Source organism: the organism of the source record quoted next, unplaced genomic scaffold, assembly GCF_019419815.1.
Source record: "Pyrus x bretschneideri cultivar Hongxiangsu unplaced genomic scaffold, Pyrus_bretschneideri_v1 Contig86, whole genome shotgun sequence".
Lineage (NCBI taxonomy): Eukaryota > Viridiplantae > Streptophyta > Magnoliopsida > Rosales > Rosaceae > Pyrus > Pyrus x bretschneideri.
The window spans coordinates 992,003-1,015,075 of NW_025999827.1; positions in this window are offsets into that span (position 1 = coordinate 992,003).

Here is a 23,073-nt window from a genome sequence, read left to right on the forward strand (position 1 = left end):
ACCTTTGATGGAATAAACTCGTCACTGGAATAATGTAATGCCTTCATGATAGCAATGGGCATGATGTTGACCATTACTCCACAGTCGACGGAAATTTTGGAGATCGGATATCTTTCAATATGAGCCGTAACATCTAACTACTTAAATTGATGAAGATTAACTGATGAAGAGCGAGGAAACAATTCAGCAAGAGCTGCTTTGAGTTTATCTTCTTTTGTTGCCAGCTCAATCTCTTTGACAATCACAAATTAGACTTGTGTGGCTTCCTTAGCAACCACATCGCCGTCCAGGAAATTTGGTTGGCTGGAACTTGGCAGGTAATACATGGACCATGCTGATTTCCATGTTGTAGTGGGCCGAAGAACCCATATGGTCACGATCTTCTTCTTCTGGAATTTCAGGCAAGGTATCGTGCGCGTGGGCAATATTCACTTGATTTTCTTCGGTTGGTGCTGGGGTATGTTCTTGCGGCATGTCCACTGGAGCCTTCTTGTTATGCACGTCAACCTTGGGTTTGCTCAAGTTGGAATTGGTTTTTGGTCTTGTGATGTCATATGAGTTTGCTCCTGATATGCGATACGGGTGTCTCTGATGTCAAGGTAAGCATCTAATCGTGCTACGCGTTGATTTTCATTGGCTATAAGGTTGAAGAGGGAAATGACTAAAAAAACTTTGAAATGGTATTGCAAATATTGGAGGTCTTCAAGAGAGAAGGGAAGTTTGAAAGTGTCAATATCATTATATGAATCTACCTCAAAGTCGAGAACTCGAGCTTCACGTATATGCTAGAACCTAGCTTTCATCCCTGGATCTGAGGTTTTTTGGATGATTCGTAAAGCATCGGGGCAAGTTAGAATGAGATTAAGAATATTTTGGCATGCTTTCAGCAAGCTGTATAAGTCATTTGTCAAGGGGCGATTAACGTTTTATTTTATGAACTAACAAATCCAATTCGGGAAGATCCGTACGTCAGATTCCCAATTTGTAAGTTTCTAATATCCTCAAATATTATATACTATAATAAATTAAATTTTGGTGACGATCCAACGGTCGGATCGTCAATTCATATAAGGATCAAGTAGCGGTCTTTATCAAAACTATACTCAAACGATGAGATTTCATCAATCGGACTTCACCTATGGAATTGGGGTATCAAACTTAGCTTAGTAAGGTTAGGGGGTACCTCGGCCCACGCGCCACCGCACACGGCGGTCGGCCGCCCCGACTCGCTGAAAAAATCAACTATTTCTAAAAATTCTCAAATTTTATAGGAAAGAAGATCCCAATGAGTAGAGCAAGTTTCATACATATGGCCAAGTCCAATTTCGCTGGGAAAAACTTCAAATCGCCAAGAACCCGCTGGAATCCTAGAATTGGATGTTATTCAATTCGATCAATTCACAACACCACCACCCATAAAACTATTTGGGCTTTGTTCCTGACCTTTGGAGAAGTGTTTTGGTGGTGGTGATTGAAGGTAAGTTTTTCATAAATGGGTAGATCATCGCCTAGTACTCACCAAGCTGTGCGTCGGCCTTCACAAAATTGGAACCAAAACTCTCTGTTTTTGGGTTGAGATGGTGGATAGGAAGACACTGAGTGATTTGCAGGTGAATGAGGGTGGTGATTCAACGAGAAAAATAGCATGATTTACTCGGAATCAAATCGGGTCACAAAAGGGTTGGTCGTGGGTGTGCACAGGTCGACATGAATGAGACCCCTCTCTCTCCTTTCCCGATTGGTTGCTTTTCTCTCACCTGATTTGTCCTTACCTTTTAATTTGATTGGTCAGTGTTCCCGCAAGGTGGGAGTTCAATTTATTTAACTGAACTTTAAATAACTAATTTCATACGCCTGTAACTATATCGTTATAATCCGTACTTGCAAACGGCTTTCGCCTATGTGTTCGTAGTGATAAGTACTACGAGGACACGCTAAAAGAATAAGTCCTACGTTTCTCTAACCGATGGTTAATGAAAGTTGCCTCAAATGCATTTTTGTAAAATCACTAATTTAAAATTTATAAAGCTTAGAATTAGGGATTGGGTGTCACACCTAGGTAGATAAGCATATACCATGCTTACTATCGCCGTAGGGAAAAGATCAGTGTCAATGTCCATTTGTTTCTTGGGAAACTTGAGTTTACCATTGTCGATCTACCTTTGAATGACATCGCGAAATACGATATAATTACTTGCCGTATGCTTGTTCGAATTGTGGTATTTACAATATGTCTTGCCTTTTAAATCATCGGCCTTGGGAATGTTATGCCTTGGTCGAAGCTTGACAATTTGCGCGAGCAATAGCTGGTCGAAGTTGGCGTCAGCCTTGGTAATGTCAAAAGTATAACTTTCGATGTTTTGATGGTAGCCTCTTCAGAGGCCGAGCGGGTTTTGGCATCTTTGGAGTTAGCATGAGCCAATGCTTTTCATAGTGGGATTTTTCGCCTTCGGCTGATGCATAATTGACCGTAGGGTTCTTGTAGATGGTTCCTCGGGATGGGGACTTTGAAATCTTTTCTTCTTGGAGTAAATAATCATATTGCTCGACATGGTGAGCTACTTCGTACATATCTTGGAAGGTTGCCCCCAAGAATTTCTTTTTGTATTCCACATCCAAGCCATTTAAGACAAGCCTAATGAACTCAACTTCCAGGAGAGGTACTTGGCACTAGTTTCGGGCTGACTTAAACCTCGTAAGGTTTTCCACTGGTGAATCGTTAGAAGCTTGAGCCATCATGGCCAGAGAAAATACTGACACGACCATCCCTGGTCAAAAGAATTGCTCATGAAATTTCTCGACTAATCTTAGCTTTGGATGAAGTTGGATGGAAGGTTTATATACCATGTGAATGCTGAGTCGGTTAACGAGAAGTTGAACAGTCGAAGCTTATGGAAATCATTGTTAACGTCCTCACATTGGGCAGTGAATCGAGCCACGTGTTCTAATGACAATAAGGATGACTTTCCAGCGAAAAGGCTGAAGTTCAGAATTTCTAATCCTTTGGGGTACTCGAACTTTTCTACGAACACTGGATATGGGTGAATGAATTTCAAAAACTTCGGCCCCTTTTTTAGGGCCGAATTAATCATTCTTTGAACATCAACAATATCAATAGATGTTGTTTCTGCTCCTTGGTCAAATTTGTTCGATCTACTGCTTGACCCACCTCTATTTTTCAAATTGAACATTTTGAGCTAAGAATATCCTGTCTCGGCCTGTACCACTAGCAATGAATTGTTCTTAAATGAAGGCTGCCTGGAATGATCGACAGGTCCTCATTCGTGGGCTTTATTAACCAGTACTTCAAGCAACTTGTTATGTATAGTGCTATTATCGCGCATCTTTTCGAGTATGCTTTTCACATCTCGATTGAACATTTGCTCAAATTACCGAGATTGCTCTTCAAGTCGTCATCGAAGAAACGACCTAGTCGGTAGATCAGAGGCCTCATCACCATCCTCGTCACAATCCTTCACTAATCCTTCAACAAAAATTCCTTTTGTCATTTTGGTGGGGATTTTTGAATCACGAGGCTAACCCTTGAGATTTACTTCCTTATCTTGGCATGTCGCACTTGTGGCTTTAGGTGTCACAAAAGCAGAAGGATTATGCGCTTGTGGTAAGCCATCTTGTCCTGGGTTTTGGGGAAGATTAGTTGCTAACTTACCCATGACTGTTTTGTTCTTTATTGATCGTGTCTCAATGGTCATGAACTTCGTAGCTTTAGCACTACCCACCGAGCGTGCCAAAATGTTGACCCTAAAAACTACCAAGCCTATGTGGCATGCATGCCGAGTAACTAATGAGCTAACTACGCCCTTCAGTTATGTGCAGGGAGTGCCAACTTGACTGCCAAGCTCGGCCGGAGAGTCAAATATGTTGATGTCGCGTTGAGGAATGAACACGTCTCGGCCTTCAAGTTCTAGAGCCTGAAGACAAAGCTGCTAGTCTTGCGAAGTTCACGGATTGTACGCACTGGGTTTGGTCACGGTGATTATATTCATGAGAGTATAAGCATGCTGAGCTGACACTAGACTATATGAACACAAATACTTGAAAGAGATGTATGTCTTGATGGTAAATGTGGTTCGGCCGTCGGAATGCCGAACTCTAAAATGTACTTATGAATATCCAATCATAAATCAACTCAGCGATCAACGTGCCAAGTCTAGTAACTTGTAACACCTCACTTCGCTGAGAAGGCTGATGAGATGACCTCTACCAACAATGACTTGAAAATCCTTGTCGACTGAGACTTGGATGAATAACAAATCGGTCTCGAAGTAGTGTTGTTTATCCAAACTGAAGGTGCTTCTTGATCGGCTGATTTTACGGCTCCAGTGCTGTTTATCCAAACTGAAGATGTCACCGGTTGTCTTCATAGTGTTGTTTATCCAAACTGAAGATATGTTGGTGGAAGAAACAGGAGAAGGATAAAATCTCAAGTTGTTGAGAAGCTTTGCGTAGGGTAATTTGTGTGTTGAATTGGAGAGGCTTTGAATGATGCACTCCCTTCTCTATTTATAGTAGCAAACCCTCTCATGGTCGAGCTAGAATCATACTCAGACTAGAACTCCTCAACCTAGCTTGATTAGGTCTCGGCCAATCCTAACTTCACTAGGACTTTGAACCAAGCTCTTTAACAAACCAGATTCATCCCCTAATTCTCAACATCCTCAGTCTTAGCCTTAAGACTCCTTGTTGCACTAGGTTTCGACTATCTCATCCTTATCTAAACCAATCCTCCTTGCAGTAGGATTTGGCCGACCCTTACTGGACAACCCACGACAAGATAATAGATGAATGCTATTGGGCCGAGAATAACTCTAAGCTTTGAAATAATATTTGGGGCCCAAACAGATACTCTGAGTGTTTTAATTATTTTTATTTTTTTGTGTTTAAAAATATCAAAATTAAGATCTAATTGTTATTAAATTTCGAAGCATTGTCGAATTTTTGCAATTTTATTCGGACTTACTGGAGTGTATCATCCATGTGTACAAGTACCTACAGAGCACTATTAACCGCTTGTCAGACCAAGTTGGTCCTTTTTGGTTTCCTATATGGCAAGATTTTAACTTTCTATCTTTTGTTTTGAGTGAAAATTAAAGACACCATTTTTTAGGTCGTGAGTGAGTTTTTAAGATATCAACCAATGGGACAATATTTTATTTATTTCTTACTGTTTGGGCTCAAAATAATATTGTTGGGCCGAGCAGAAGGTTGTGCTCGGCCCAAGGCTGTGTCAAATGCTATGGGCTGAGTGATAAATTCCGGGCCAGTTGGCAGGGTCGGTCGAGTCTTATCCTAAGAAGAAGGAGTAGTCCAAATAAACAGAAAGGGTCGAGGAAGTCCTAGCGCAACAAGGATTCTTGGCCGACAAAGAACAAAGCCTCGGAAGAGGGGAAAGTTCAAAGTCCTAGTGGGAGTAGGTTTGTTCGAAGTAAAGTTGAAATGGGACAAGGACTCCCAATCCAGATAAGGGTGCGATCCAGTCTCAAGGAACGGGGGGCTATAAATACAAGAAATCATGCAATATAGAGGACCTTCGATTCAACATACAATTTCCCTGCGCAAAAGCCTCTCAAACACCTTGAGATTTTTTCCCTTTTCTTTTTCCGCCAACACACCTTCAGTTTGGATAAACAGCACTGTGGAGGCACCCGGTGAACACCTTCAGTTTGGATAAACAGCACTGTCGCCGTAGAATCAGCCGACCAAGGAGCATCTTCAGTTTGGATAAACAGCACTGCGTCTTGGCCGACTGGTTGCCTATCCAAGTCTCGGCCGAAAAGGGTTTTCGAATCCTTGTTGGTAGAGGTCACCTTGTTAGCCCTCTTGGCATAGCAAGGTGTCACGAGTTCGTTATTCGACGTACTGGACGCCGAGTAATTTTATGATTGGGTACTCACAAGTAAGTTTTAGAGTTCGGCATTCTGACGGCCGAACTACATTCACCATCAAGACATACATCATCTTTGAGTACTTGTGTCCGTATAGTCTGGTGTCGATTCGATGTGCTTATACTCTCACGAATATAATCACAGTGATCGAATCAGTCGTCGACGATTTGTGAACTTCGCAGAATTAGCAGCCTTGTCTTCAGGCTCTAGAACCTAAAGACCGAGAATGTTCCTTCCTCGGTCGCAGTCGCAAGATAGAGAAGTCAACAACGCGCTCAACGTGACATCAACAGATAGTACTCCTCGGCCGAGCTCGGCCGACGAGTTGGCACGCCCCGCATTCAACCGAAGGACGTAGTTAGCTTATTAGTTACTCGGCATGCACGCCACGTAGGTTTTTGTAATTTATAGGGCTAACATTTTGGCACGCCCAGTGGGACCATTGTGCTAGACCTTCGGAGTTCATGACCATTGAGACACGGTCTATAAAGAAGAAAACAATCATGGGAAAGTCAACAGCTGACTTACCAGTGCAAGGCCTTGGGCAGGATTTGCATCCGGAAAAAAATCCGATCATTGTTGCGCCACCCGAGGCCACAAGTGCGACACGTCGAGATAATGAAATCTATCTCGGTGGGTAACCTCGCAACTCAGAAGTCCCTAACCAAACAGCAGGCATGTTCGTTGAAGGAGTAGTGGAAGATTGCGACGACGATGGTGGGGAGGGTTATGATCCACCAACTAGGTCGTTTCTTCGGAGACGACTCGATGAACAGTATCGACAGGTCGAGCAGTCGATTGGTCAAAAGATGAATGATTTACTAGACGCAATATGAAGTAACGACACACAGACCATAATACTTGAACTATTGGTTAACAAAGCCTTTGAAGATGGCTAGGTTGGCCAACCTCGACAGCTTTCTACGAATGTTCCAGTACAAGCCGAGAAAGGGTCCGCCTGGCCACAACCAATCAACTTAGAGAAAAGAGGTGGACCGGGCAATAGATCTGACAGACCAAGCCAGGGAGAAGAAGCTGCTTCCGTAAACATGACCGAGGTCCAAAGAATGATCGACTCGGCCCTAAAAAAGGGACCAAAGTTTCCAAAATTCATCCATCCATACCTGGCTTATGTAGAGAGGTTTGAATATCCGCGAGGTTTCAAGATCCCTGATTTCAGCCTTTTCACCGAAGAATCGTTTTTATCCTCATTAGAACATATGGCTCGGTTCACGGCGCAGTGTGGAGACATCAATAGTGACTTCTACAAATACGGCTGTTTAATTTTTCATTGGCAGGCTCAGCTTTCGCTTGGTACATTGATCTCTAACCAAACTCCGTACAGAATTGGGAAGAATTAGTCGAGAAATTCTATGAACAATTCTATCGGCCGGGGATGGAAATGTCCGTATCATTGTTAGCCAGGATGGCTCAAGCGTCCGACGAATCTCCAATGGAATACCTAACAAGGTTTAAGTCGGCCAGGAATTGGTGCCGAGTACCTCTTCCCGAAGTGGAATTCGTCAGGATCGCCCTAAACGGTTTGGACGTGGAATACAAAAAGAAGTTTCTGGGGGCAAATATTCGAGATATGTATGAACTTGCTCAACACGTTGAGCAGTATGATTATTTGCTCCGAGAAGAGAAGATATCAAAGTCACCATCCCGGGGAACGTTGTATAAGAATCCCACGGTTAGCTATGCATTGGCCGAAAGCGAGGATCCTCAGTATGCTAGTGTGGACGCGGTTGAAATAGTAATTGATAAACCTTATGTCTGCAAGGCGTTAGCTCAAGTTAGTTCCAAAGACACCAAGACCCGTTCGGCCGCCGAGGAAATAAGTAAAACATCAAAAGTATACACTTTTGATATCACCAAAGCTGATGCAATTTTCGATCAGTTGTTGGTAGCAAAAATCATCAAGCTTCGGCCGGGGCACATTATCCCTAAGGCCGACGAATTGAAGGGCAAGATATACTGCAAGTATCATAATTCTAATAGGCACGCAACCAATAATTGTGTTGTGTTCCGAGACACGATTCAAAGTTGGATCGAGAAAGGAAAGTTGAAATTCCCGGAGAAGCAGATGGCGGTCGACGTCAATCCTTTCCCCTCAACAACAATTGGGATGGTGGAGGTTCATCTCCCTAAAAACAAGGGAAAAGGGAAGGCCGAATCCTGCCCGGTGCAGCATGTCCGTAAGAAGAATGGTCAACCACGACTGAAGATTGATTTGTTTTCGAATGCACCACCAACGGAATGCTCGGGGCCAAACATCGATGAGCCGATGATGGGGTCGAGTTCCAAGGAAACTTATGAATCAATGGTTTTATGCGACCATTGTAAAACACCAGTCGAACCTAGGAAGAAGACATCTTCGACACCAACTTTAGGCCCACCGTCTACGACCTCTACAACATCGCCAAGGGGATTTGGTAATGGTCCACGATGCCAAGTGTTTGAGAGACTTGGCCCACAGGTACGACCAAAAGACTAGGCCCCGGTCAAGCGGCGTCTTAACTTTGACGTACCTTTCTATAACGAGGATTATTACTCGTGCAATGCCAGCAGTTTGGGCTCACCAGCCGTTCGAAAAACGTTCAAACCGCCCAGGACACCAGATCAATGCTGGTACAGTTACAACTCTCCGACTGGCCTATATACAGCGTTGTCTAAATCTCAAAAACGTCGTCGCCAACGGATAGATTGCATGGCTTAACGGCGAGAAGTGCAAGCCAACCTTGCCAACCGTTGGCAACCAAAAGAGGCCGTGGAAAACATTAGTGAACGACCAACTTCGACTATCATGACGGAGTTACTCGAAGGGAAAAAAGTAGCAGCTCCCGACTTTGAGACCACCATTGAAGAGTCTGAGAAACGTATCAAGCTTCTTCTCCGGCCTGGGGAGACGAGAGCTCATCTCGAACACTTTAGACAAGAAGCCGAAAGGAAGCTTTCTCCGTTACCACCGCTCGAACCATTCATCAAAATACGACGCAATCTACACCCTCCTTTCCTCGGTGACTCCTTGGAGTACATGCAGGAGTTTCATAAGAAATATTCCACCAATAACTTGTACGGACTACCCAAGGCGTGTCAGGAAGCCCTTGACCTAGCATTAACTTGCCCTGATGCTGAGCAAATTATCTAGAAAACTTCCGACCCAGCAATAAAAGCTAGATTCCAACATATACGGGAGGCTCGGGTCCTTGGTTTTGAGGTCGATCCCTACATGGATATTGACGCATTCGAATTACCCTTTTCCCTCGAAGACCTTCAGCATTTGCGATATCATTTTGAAGTTTTCTCGGCTGTATCTCTCTTCGGCCTCACAGTCGACGAGGAAAAAAGGGTAGCGCGTTTGGATGCATATCTAGACATGAGGAACGCTCGTATCGCCTATGAAGAACGAGCCCGTAAAGTACAGGACCAAAATAAATCTTCGGTAGTAAACATGGTCGAGGAAAACAGCCAGAATAAGCTAGACTCGGTCAACACGCTTCAGATGCTGGCTCATACAGAGGCGCTCCAAAGTTCGATTGAGGGTGCTCTGCCGACTGATACCATGGTTACTTCTGCGGAAAACGACGATCACGATCCGATGGGTGCCTCGGTCCTCGAACATATGGAAATCAGTATGGTCCACATCTTACCAGCTGAGTTCTAACTAGGTACCTATCAGTCAAATTTCTTGGAAGGGGACGTAGTTGCTGAGGAAGCAACACAAGTGGATTTCATCGTAAACGACGACGATAGGGAAGTCCGAAACAAGATAACCTTAAGGCAGCTTTGGCCGAATTATTCCCCCGTTCCCCTTCGGTTAATCTCCAACATCTAAAGCCGTTATACGTCACGACTCATATCGAAGGATTTTCCATTTCTGAAGTGTTTGTCAACTATGGAGCCATAGTCAACATTATGCCGATGTCCGTCATGAAAGCCTTACGCCGTTCTGATAATGAGCTCATCCCGTCAGGTATAACTATAAGCAGCTTCATCGGCGACAAGTCTCAAACCAAAGGAGTACTCCCGTTGGAAGTCAGCATTGCCGGTCATCACCACATGACAACATTCTTCATAATTGACTCAAAGACCGACTATAACGCATTACTTGACCATGATTGGATCCACCAAACCAGTTGCATTCCTTCATCACTATACCAAGTCCTCATCTTTTGGGATGGCAAATCGGTCGTAGTGTACCCAGCCGATAATCAGCCATTTGAAACCAACATGATTCAGGCTCGCTATTACGATGATCACGTCGGCTTTACCACCCTCCAAGGTTTTAACGAGGATGGGCGGCCGACGAGAATTTTGGTACAGAAAGTTATTAAGGTCAGCGCCGAGACTGTCCAACAGGATTCGGCGAGACTTGGCTTGGCAGATTTACTCACCAATGTCGATGATTGATGCCACCAGGCAAGAAAGACGTCAGGCTGAGGTTTCATCGACAATGGAACGTCTGCTGGCCCATTGGTACGCCATTGCCAAACAACCAAATTCCGGCATCAACTTGATCAAATTTTTGGCCGAAGCGGATAACGGCCCCGTTCTATCTTTTGATAAAGTTCCGGTCGCACCAGCCGAACTCGAAGACAGTCGGCCCCAGGTTAAGGACCCATTGGAGGAAATCAATGTGGGCACAGTCAATGAGCCTCGAACATTATTTATCAGCGCGTTACTACCACCATCTATGAAGGTTGAGCTCCGTAAATTACTCAAGGAGTTTAGAGATTGCTTCGTATGGAACTATCATGAAATGCCAGGCCTTGATCGAAACCTTGTCGAACATGAGCTACGCATCAAGGACGGGTGTAAACCTTTTCGCCAACCCTCACGCCGGTTTTCGACTGAAGTACAACTTGGCATCAAGGGCGAATTAGTTCGGTTTCTAAAAGCCGGGTTTATTAGGACCGCTCGGTACGTCGAATGTTTGGTCAATATAGTCCCGGTGTTAAAGAAAAGTAGAGCCCTTCGCATTTGAATCGGTTTCCGTAATCTAAATCTGGCCACTCCCAAGGATGAATACACAATGCCCATCTCAGACTTGCTAATTGATGCGACAGCTAATCATGAATTGCTATCCTTCATGGACAGCCATGCCGGTTACAACCAGATCTTTATCGTCGAGGCCGACGTCCACAAGATGGTTTTCCGCTGCCCTGGGGCACTCGGTACTTATGAATGGGTAGTCATGCCTTTCGGCCTAAAGAATGCCGGCGCCACATACCAACGAGCCGTGAATACGATATTCCATGACTTAATCGGTACAATCGTCGAAGTTTATATCGATGATGTAGTGGTAAAATCTGAGCGCTGCCAAACCCACCTGGATGATCTGCAGCAAGCGTTCCTTCGCATGCGCAAAAATAATCTCAAAATGAACCCGGCCAAGTGTGCCTTTGGCGTTTCAGCCGGTAATTTCTTAGGGTTTTTGGTGCACCATCATAGCATTGAAGTCGACGAAAATAAAGCCCGCGCAATCATTAGCACCCCATCTCCGACAACAAAGAAACAGCTCTAGTCATTACTTGGAAAGATAAATTTCCTTCGTCGCTTCATCGCCAATTCGGCCGGTAAGATGAAGTCATTTTCTACGCTCCTCAAACTTAAGGATTCCGACAAGTTTGAATGGCGCGAAGAGTATCAAACGGCCTTTACACAAATCAAGGTGGCCCTTTCCACACCACCCGTGCTAATTCCACCTTGTCGCGGCAAACCCCTTAAACTGTACATTTCGGCAGCCGCTGAATCCATTGGTTGTCTTTTCGCGCAAGATAATAGTGTAGGGCGTGAAAAGCTATCTTTTATCTCAGTCGTAATTTGAATTCGCCGGAGCTCAATTATTCACCTGTCAAAAAACTTTGCTTAGCGTTGTTTTTCGCTGCATCAAAACTTCGACACTACATGCTACCATCTGTTACGCAGGTCATCACCTAAACAGATGTGATTCGCTACATGCTCACTCGGCCCATCGTCAAAGGCCGAATTGGGAAATGGACGCTCGCCTTGTCTGAGTTCAGCCTACAGTATGACCCTAAAAAGCCGTCAAAAGGCAAGCTCTCGCCGACTTCTTGGCCCAACACCCTTCCCCTTACGGTTTTGGGGGGGAGGGGCGACGTCGACATCGATTTGGTTACAACACGTGATAACCATTGGACTATGCATTTTGATGGTTCCAGTACTTCGACTTCCGTTGGTGTTGGTATTGCCATTCAGTCACCCGACCACTGCCGCTGGTATTTTTCTCTCAAATTGGATTTCAGCTGTACAAATAATCAAGCCGAATATGAAGCCCTCATCATCGGCCTCCACGTTTTACACGATTTACGGGCATCCCGCGTTCTCGTCCTCGGTGATTCTGAACTTGTGATTAACCAACTGAATGACATGTTTCGTTGCATGAGTTGTACTTTAGCGCCCTATCACATGGTCGCCACCTACCTGGCCGAGTCGTTTGAACGGATCACATTTGAACATATTTCACGTATTCACAACACGGACGCCGACGAACTCGCCCAGATCGCCTCTAGAGCTTAACTGACAGGGGGCATGCTAAGCCGGGTAACACCCACAAGTCTACCATAGTACCCAGCCTTGGTGAATCGGCAAACTCTCTAGCGCACACACGTAATACGCACAAGGGTGATGTTGCTCCCATCCCTATTAGAACAGGGAAACCCCGTAGAAGTATGTGCCGTCGAGGTGGAACCAGATGATTGGAGAAAGACGATGCTGCGATACCTCGATAACCCCAATGGAAAATACGACCGGAGAACGAAGGTACTCGCCACCAATTATGTGTTATACCAAAATGAATTATACCGCAAGGGTGTGGACGGGTTACTGCTATTGTGCTTCAGCCCACATGAGGCTGCCTAAGCAATGGCCGAGGTGCATGAAGGAATTTGTGGGGCCCACCAATCAGGACGAAAGATGCGCTGGTTGCTTCGACGACACGGTTATTTTTGGCCTAGTATATTAAAGGACTGCATCGAATATGCACGGAGATGCGTACAGTGCCAAATTCATGGACCCGTGCAAAGAGCCCCGGCCGAATTACTCCACTACGTTACTAAACCATGGCCGTTCAGAGGATGGGCAATGGACGTAATTAGCAAAATCATGCCATCGTCGGGGGCGGCAAAACATGCGTGGATAATAGTGGCAACTGACTATTTCACTAAGTGGGTCGAGGCAAGGTCATATGCCGAATTAACGGCCAAAGAGGTATGCAATTTCGTAGAGGAAAATATCGTGAATAGATTCGGCGTGCCAGAAACGATCATAACTGACAATGGCACCATATTCACGGCTGACAGGTTTAAGGAATACGCGGCAAGTCTGAATATCCGACTTGAGCAGTCTACACCGTACTACCCACAGGCAAACGGGCAGGCTGAGGCAAGCAATAAAGTGTTGATCAGCATTCTCGAAAAAACGATAAGAGAAAGGCCTAGGCTGTGGCATTTGAAGTTAAACGAAGCATTATGGGCATATCGAACTTCACCCTGGTCGGCCACTGGAACGACTCCTTACGCGTTAACTTATGGACACGACGCTATGTTACCAGTCGAGTTGAGTATAAACTCATTACAAGTAATCGAGCAGAGTAGTTTGTTTAGCGTCGAATATAGTCAAGCTATGCGACAAGAATTAGAAGACTTGGAAGAAAATCGGATCGACGCGGGTAACTTATTAATAGCACAGAAGAAGATTGCCGAGCGAGCGTATAACCAACGCGTCAGACAAAAAACGTTTGGCGAAGGAGAATTAGTTTGCCAAACGGTGTTGCCTGTTGGGATTAAAGACCCTCGGTTTGGGAAATGGTCGCCGAACTGGGAAGGGCCATTCATTGTTCACAAGGTTCTCAGCAAGGGGGTATATCATCTCAGAGATCGGACGGGTTTAATTCAAAAATTGCCGATTAATGGAAATTTTTTAAAGAAGTACTATCCAGTCACGTGGGAGATGCAAGAATAAATACCATTGTGTTACGAGTAAGAATAAAATACCATTGTATTAATAACAAAAGAGAACGGATACAAAATAATTTTCTAGGGGGTTGAAGGAAGGAAAGTCTCGAGGGCAGCTTTTAGCTCCAGCCACTTCACTTCGCTCAAAATTATCTCAGCCTGCCTCGTCTTTTTGTTGAGCTGCAGTTGTTGGATGTGCCACGGGCCGGCAACAAAGGCCGTCAGCCGAGCCCTGTTGGCCTCAAAGTCCCTCTTAAGTTCTGAAGCAGCAGCAGACCTTTGCCGTTGAAGTTCAGAAATTTGACGCTGGAGGTCGGAGATCTGGCGATCAAACTCGGTTAGCTACATTTTCTTGGCTTTTATCACCTCCACCTCCGCTCGTCCAACCTCATGCACGACCTTGGCCGCCTTCAAGTTGTCCTCGGCCTGAAGAGCTTGTTCGAAAATGGTGAAGTGCCGCCGAGTTCGCTCCAGAAGGTCGGTAAGGTAGGAGATGTTCTCCGTGCTCACGTAACTGCCGCTGGCGAGGTCATTTAGGCACTCCCCAACAAAGTCAAGACCCTTGCGTTGGAGGATTTGAGAGGCGGAGAGGAACATGAGTTCGTGCAGTTTGACGAGAGCTTGGGCTTTGGGCACGGTCTCCACTGGTTCGGCAGGAGCAGCGGAGGAGCCGGCCTCACCAATCGTGCTCTGAAGAAGAGCGTCGAGCTCCACTTCCCAGGAAGGCTGCGCATAAAAGGAAAACTTGTAATGAAAAATAAGACGTGGTAATGTAGTGCATGACAAAGGGATTGTTTTAGACCTGCTGGGAGGAGACTTCGGCCATGCCTTCTGGGTCATTGCTCGAACCTAGGGAACTTAATGGCCAAGCCCAGTGCCTTAGACTGCTTCTCAATTCATGCGGCCGATGGAGGTTATCTACATTTGATGGCCACGACGATGGCCAGGAAATATAGACAACGCCTGTCGGCGCATAAAATTATCGGTGAAATGAACGTTCGGGCACCTGACATTTAATATTTCTTTAAGAACATGTGTCATGATAAAATCAACACAAAAGAGATAAGACTTACAAAGGCCGAAGAGACTTCTTGCGGAGGAATGGGGAGGTCTTCATCCTGCGGATGGATCGGCGTTTTGACCGTCACCTTAGGATCGGCCAGGGGCCTCTTTCCACGATCCGCCGTAGGGGGACGCGGTTGAGCGGCTGCCTCGACCACCGGAAGAGGATGGACAGGAGAAGAGTTGGCTGGTCGACGACGATGCTCCAGCGGGATCTCGTCACTCTCGTCGCTCTCGACATTCTGAGAAAACATTTGTTACCACAAGAAGGCTAAATAAACAAAAGGATGGCGATGAAATCATACTTCTTCCAGAACGACCGACGGTCGCTGGATGGAGGGAGCCTCGACAGGTGCGACCGTCCTTCCCACGGCAAGCGTTATGGCCGGCCCCGAAGCTGTAGCTAAGATGACGGCCGGATCGGCCATAACCTCAGTCGGAGAAACGGCTGGAGGAATGGGGTCTGCCGGAGCCGAGGCAGCCGGGATAGAATGAGAGCCGGCAGGTGCAGTTGTCCCTGTGGTGTCACTAGGAACAACATGAATCTCTCGGTCGCCTTTCTTCGCTAACTTCTTGACGCGTTTGGAAGGACGAGGAGCGTCATCCTCCTCCTCGGCATCTTGATGGGGGCGTTTGGCTGATACTGTCCGCCCGGTGGTGATGGTCTTTTTCGTGGGAACCATTTTTTTCGTCTTCACCACCGTGACGACTAGTTTCGCCTTCCTTGACACACGACCCCCTGAAATAGCGAAGTAATTAATAACAGGGGGCAAATAATTGGAGTACAAAGGGCAAAAGGACAATATACCTTGGGTCAACTCCTTGGGTTGGGCCGAAGGCGCTGGTCTGGACTGGTCGCTGAAGACTTTGCTTACCACATCTTCAGCGAGGCGCCGAAGAAGTTGCTGGTGTACTCATCCCACCAGTCTCCAAAGGTGTCAGTACCTAAGGATTCAAGAACGGTCGGCCGAAGCTGAAATATTTTGCACCGATCCTGAAACTTCTGCTTCGTCGTCTTACACTCCCTCTCGGAGGAACCAGAAAGACGTCCTCGACTCAAGAGGGAACGAGAGGCGAGCAGGGGTACGGGGCAACCTTGGAGGTAGACCTCCCAACTGGCTCGGCGGGCATCGCAACCAAGGGGGAGATCGCGGGCCAATACGAATGACCCCCAATGTTGACAAAGATCAGCATCTTCGGTCTCGGCCCACGCTGCCGTTGGGAGACTGATCGAGGCAGGGTACTCCTAGCGCCGGCACACCAGGAACTCGTCGTCCGAGAGGACGTCGAGGCTGAAGAGGTGTTTGAGGACCTCGTTGGCCCGATGAGGAGGCGCAGGTCGAGAGGCCAGTTGAGGGCCGAGGGCTGCCGAACGCTAGAAAGCAGGAACCTCGGGCCGAAGGGTGGAAAAGTAAACCTGCAACCAGAGTTGGAATACCCAGAGGGGTCCGTTCTGGTGCGGGTCAATTTTGTTGATGGTCGTCTCGGCCAAGCAACGGAAGAGATTGGCAAGTATAGCCGGGCTGAGCGCCAAGGTGCCGCCACTAGCCAGGGTCTGGGCCATCGGCATATTCTTGACCAGGCATTTGTTCGACCTGGTACAACAGATGAATTTGTTGTACCAGTAGAAGCAAAAGGCCTTGTGTTCTCCATTCCTCAGGCTTTCCTCGCCTCAGCCGGCGAAGTGGAGGATGAGAGTGTTGTAGTTGAAGAAGTTCTTATGGAGCTTCTGAACTTCTTCTTTCAAAGGCTCTCGATCGCCTCGGCTGAGCGTCTCGACAGCACGTTCGTCGAACAACGCTTTTAGGTCAAGAAGCGAGGGGCATCCGGAAAGTGCGGCATCGATTGGGAGACCAGATGGAGAAGTTCCAAGGATGGCCGAGATGTCAAGGACTGTGGGGCCGAGAGGGCCGAAAGGAAGAATCATGGTGTTGGTAGCCGAACACCATAAACTCAGGGCTGCCGTGAGCAGCTCTCTATCCATGGTAATCTCCATGGTCGAAAGCATGATGGCATTATAGATACCAAGAGCTTTCCATTCCTTGCCGAAGAAGGTGCTCATTCGGCCGACCCAGACGGCCTAGGCTGCAGTAGTTGAGGGCCTGGCCCTTTGAGGCCGCGCCAAGCTCCATTTCGACCAATCGAACCCCTCCAGCAGGGGTGTTAAGCACTGCTCCTTAAGAAGGTTAGTGATGCACGACGACATTGCGTCTTTGAAAAGTGGACCCAGAATCTGGTGAGTAGTGGCCATGTCATTTTCGAAGCGTAGCGTTTTGATGGCGCTCCGATCGATGAAGTCCTTGCATTTATTGCACTTGTCAGAAAGCTGTGAAATGAAGGAGGCCATTGGTAAAGAAGAGAGAATGTGGGTTTAAAAAAGGAGGTTGCTGAGAGATGAACTTGAGGGCGTTGTTTGAGCAAGCAGGAATGGCAAAGGAAGGATTTCGAAATTTCTGAAGGCGTGGGATGCAAATGGTAGAAATTTGGGTATTTATAAGCTTTTCAGAAAGAAGATCAAACGTTTGGTATTCGAAAAACACTAGTTTGAATTGGGGGGAAAGTTTACCGGGAAATGGTTCCAATCATTTCGGATATTTTGGGAACTTGCAAGGATAGGATCGAGGTTTTTGGGGATCCAAGATGCACGATTGCGTGCGGCGGCAGTTTTAATGCATTAATGAGGAAGAGACGCTTCGATGAGTACACGTTTTCGAGGGCCATGATTAAAAGCTGTTAGGATCGACAGAGAGTAAACACGTGGCTGTACGTCGGGGATAACGAGGTGATAGGAGCATATTCATGCGACTTAATTAGCTTGTTCTCGTGCATTTATGTTGTGTTTACTTAGTTGTTTTAGTGTTTAAGGCCACTTTTGTGTATTTTCAGATTATAAGGCCAAAGTGTGCAAGAAGATGCAAATTGGAGTCTTTTGGAGCGAAAGAGGAACGAATGAGTTGAAGACTTGAAGAAACGATGAAATCATACTCCAACGATGAATTCTTACCAAAACGAGGAATCCTACTCAAACAAGGTTTCCTATTTTAGGAAAGTTAACCCTAAGTTTCCCGTTTTGGTAACCTTTCCTAAACTTAAACGTCCGCATTTTCTAGCCACTTTGACGGCCTTATAGGCACTTTAGGACACAAAACCAAGGCCCTAGCCCTATTTCCCTTCCTAGCCGCACCTTTATATTTATGTTTTAATTTCCTATTTTCGTAAGCCTTTGATTTAATTTTAAATAAGCTAGGGTTAGTTTTCTGAAATCATACATTTTCCTAACCCTAGCCGCAAAACCACATTCTCCTTAATTCTATTTACCATGCAGCCACTTCCACATTTAAACCATCCCATTATTCTTCTCATAAGCCGTGGGTTCCCATTGTCCATTTTTTTAATCAACCACTTTTTCCCATTTTTCTACCATCATCCGTGCAGCCCATTATCCCATTAATCTAACCTAAGCCGCTGCCATTGATGGATTCCATATATTTAACCTTCCAGCCGCAAGACTTGAAAAAGATTCTTTGCAGCCGCATTTTTGGTCCCAAAAAAACTGTGCAGCCATTCCACACCTTTTCTCCATCACAGCCGTGCAGCACCATCCCAAAAACAATTCATGATTCAGCCATTTTATATTCTACACATTCACAGATTTTGGACCCTAACAGCCGCACCTTTTCCATAACCTAACAGCCGCACCATAGGCCTTTCATCCAACAGCCACAATCCATTCTCCCAGGATTCCAAATAGCGCAGCAGCAACCATTATCAAAGAAACTGTCCAGCCGCACCTTTTTCCTTCTCTGCAGCAGCCTTCCTCCACTTTCCACCACCATACAAACCTTCACACACCACCCCATAGCCTTGCCGCATCCCTAAACCACCTTAAATCTATCCCTAACCCAGAAAACCATCCAAAAACCACCCATAACCAAACTGTCGCAGCAAGGAGAAGAGGAAAGAGGACTTAGACGCGCAGAAATTCAAGTGGATTCATTGGGCGTTCTAGGTGTAATCCATCCTTTGTTCTTTATGTTTAAATTCAATTTTATTTTTCTTGTTGTGAACATGAGAGGCTAAATCCCCCTAGTTAGCTAGGGGGTGATTCGAAACCATGTTTATGCTTGCAATATGAATTGATTATATTTGGTTGGAATTTCATAAGTTGTGGATTCAATTTGTTTAACTGCTTGTTCGATAACTTATTTATGTATGTTGATTGAGAGTGCACGCTTAATTTTCATGCATGAATATGACGCTAGAATATAAGTGAATTTCACCTAATAGTTATGAACTTATTTTCACAAGTAGTGGAGGTTGCTTATAAACAATCGCGTTAAATAAATTCTTGGCATAAGTTTCATGCAATCATAGTAACGAATGCCTCGTCAATACTTATAGTTTTCATGATGTTTAATGATCTTTGATTGTATCTTTATTGTGCTTTTCACGTAAAGGACTTTTGGAGAATGTTTTGAATTGCGTTGCGCTAACCCATCCAATTCATTAACTTAAGGAAAACTTGACGGTTAATTTAAGCGGACCTAATTAACCCGGGGTGTTGAGTTTCATAATTTATCGAAAGACCAACTGAAAATCATTTTGTATGCAAGTGTAACATGTGTGGAGAAGAACCTTCTAGCTAGCATTCATCCATATTTTCATCACATTCATATTTACATTCTACCTTTAAATTACAATCGTTGCATTTAGTTTAATGTCATCAAAACCTCAATCCCCCTTTACTTTAGTGTCCAATTTAGTTAGAAAGTGTCTTAGTTTGTGTTTATAAGCGTTTTGTATTCTTTGAGTCTTTTGATTTGTTTTAGTGTTTTATTGTTTAGCTTTGCATTCTTTGAGTCTAGTTTAGTGTTTTTAACGTTTGTTTTACGTTTTTGAGTCAGTTTCCAAGTGATTTAGTAATCCCTCCTAATCCCCGGTCTAGAACGATCCCTACTTGCATCTTTACTACAATTGTCACAAGAGGGTTTTAATTTGTGCCCTTCACTCATTTTGTGTTTAAGTTTAACCCCATTGAGCCGTGTTAGCCCATATTCTTTGTTAACCCGCATTATCCTCACCTAGCCTAGATTAGGACCATCCTTACCCTTGTTCTTGAAGCATAGTAAGCAATGAATTCCTTTTGATTAATGTGTTGCAGGAAATAAGTGTGGGGGAAAGATTATTGATGTGAGTTTATGTGCCATAGGCACGGTTAGAAAAAAAAAAAAAAAAAAAAAAAAAAAAAAGAGAAAAGAAGAAAGAAAGAAAAGAAAAGAAAAAAAAAATGAAAGAAAAAATTGAAAAGTATTGGTTGTTGAAGTAAGGGCCCAAAACAATGAATTAGGCCCTAAGAGTTGTTTGAATCTCCCCTATTTGTTTAAAAGTTGATTTCTGCATTCTAAGGGAATTCTAGGTCTTAATTTCATTACTTCACTTACTATTGCTTAAAGAACTTTTGTTTATCCCTACCTCTCCTTGTTAGCCAATTCCCCAAGCCCCGTTACAACCCTTGACTTCTATCTTGAGTGTTGTGCATTTCAATTGTGGAGTTTGAATTTGGTATGAGCATATGGTGTCACTGGTTCTCGCATCTAAGTAGTAGCATTCCATTCATGAGATCATATCCAAACACGTTTAATTACCCCAGAAATTGCGTTCTTTGTTATAACATATGTGAGTACTAGTCTTTCATGTTTACATCAATCTTCTCACATATAACTAGTGTAGGGTGTGTAGTCAGAAAATCTGAGTGAAAATTGAGTGCATAACTAGTGAGGAATTGAGGGAATTCTCTAAGGCATGTTACTACTTTCAAAATGTGTTTTAATTGATTAAATGCGAACTAGTGAATGGTGACTATGATTAAGTATGTGCTCAAGGGGAAGGAAGACTAAAAGCTATGTGTGTAATGATCTTAGACATGTCATGTTTCATTGGAAATCCCTGAGGCAAACGTTGGAAGGTTTAGGTTATGTTTTGTTTGTTTTGTTTCGTTTTGTTTAGTTTAGTTGTTTTGTTTTGCTCGAGGACTAGCAAAAGTTAAGTGTGGGGGAATTTGATAGGAGCATATTCATGCGACTTAATTAGCTTGTTCTCGTGCATTTATGTTGTGTTTACTTAGTTGTTTTAGTGTTTAAGGCCACTTTTGTGTATTTTCAGATTATAAGGCCAAAGTGTGCAAGAAGATGCAAATTGGAGTCTTTTGGAGCGAAAGAGGAACGAATGAGTTGAAGACTTGAAGAAACGATGAAATCATACTCCAACGATGAATTCTTACCAAAACGAGGAATCCTACTCAAACAAGGTTTCCTATTTTAGGAAAGTTAACCCTAAGTTTCCCGTTTTGGTAACCTTTCCTAAACTTAAACGTCCGCATTTTCTAGCCACTTTGACGGCCTTATAGGCACTTTAGGACACAAAACCAAGGCCCTAGCCCTATTTCCCTTCCTAGCCGCACCTTTATATTTATGTTTTAATTTCCTATTTTCGTAAGCCTTTGATTTAATTTTAAATAAGCTAGGGTTAGTTTTCTGAAATCATACATTTTCCTAACCCTAGCCGCAAAACCACATTCTCCTTAATTCTATTTACCATGCAGCCACTTCCACATTTAAACCATCCCATTATTCTTCTCATAAGCCGTGGGTTCCCATTGTCCATTTTTTTAATCAACCACTTTTTCCCATTTTTCTACCATCATCCGTGCAGCCCATTATCCCATTAATCTAACCTAAGCCGCTGCCATTGATGGATTCCATATATTTAACCTTCCAGCCGCAAGACTTGAAAAAGATTCTTTGCAGCCGCATTTTTGGTCCCAAAAAAACTGTGCAGCCATTCCACACCTTTTCTCCATCACAGCCGTGCAGCACCATCCCAAAAACAATTCATGATTCAGCCATTTTATATTCTACACATTCACAGATTTTGGACCCTAACAGCCGCACCTTTTCCATAACCTAACAGCCGCACCATAGGCCTTTCATCCAACAGCCACAATCCATTCTCCCAGGATTCCAAATAGCGCAGCAGCAACCATTATCAAAGAAACTGTCCAGCCGCACCTTTTTCCTTCTCTGCAGCAGCCTTCCTCCACTTTCCACCACCATACAAACCTTCACACACCACCCCATAGCCTTGCCGCATCCCTAAACCACCTTAAATCTATCCCTAACCCAGAAAACCATCCAAAAACCACCCATAACCAAACTGTCGCAGCAAGGAGAAGAGGAAAGAGGACTTAGACGCGCAGAAATTCAAGTGGATTCATTGGGCGTTCTAGGTGTAATCCATCCTTTGTTCTTTATGTTTAAATTCAATTTTATTTTTCTTGTTGTGAACATGAGAGGCTAAATCCCCCTAGTTAGCTAGGGGGTGATTCGAAACCATGTTTATGCTTGCAATATGAATTGATTATATTTGGTTGGAATTTCATAAGTTGTGGATTCAATTTGTTTAACTGCTTGTTCGATAACTTATTTATGTATGTTGATTGAGAGTGCACGCTTAATTTTCATGCATGAATATGACGCTAGAATATAAGTGAATTTCACCTAATAGTTATGAACTTATTTTCACAAGTAGTGGAGGTTGCTTATAAACAATCGCGTTAAATAAATTCTTGGCATAAGTTTCATGCAATCATAGTAACGAATGCCTCGTCAATACTTATAGTTTTCATGATGTTTAATGATCTTTGATTGTATCTTTATTGTGCTTTTCACGTAAAGGACTTTTGGAGAATGTTTTGAATTGCGTTGCGCTAACCCATCCAATTCATTAACTTAAGGAAAACTTGACGGTTAATTTAAGCGGACCTAATTAACCCGGGGTGTTGAGTTTCATAATTTATCGAAAGACCAACTGAAAATCATTTTGTATGCAAGTGTAACATGTGTGGAGAAGAACCTTCTAGCTAGCATTCATCCATATTTTCATCACATTCATATTTACATTCTACCTTTAAATTACAATCGTTGCATTTAGTTTAATGTCATCAAAACCTCAATCCCCCTTTACTTTAGTGTCCAATTTAGTTAGAAAGTGTCTTAGTTTGTGTTTATAAGCGTTTTGTATTCTTTGAGTCTTTTGATTTGTTTTAGTGTTTTATTGTTTAGCTTTGC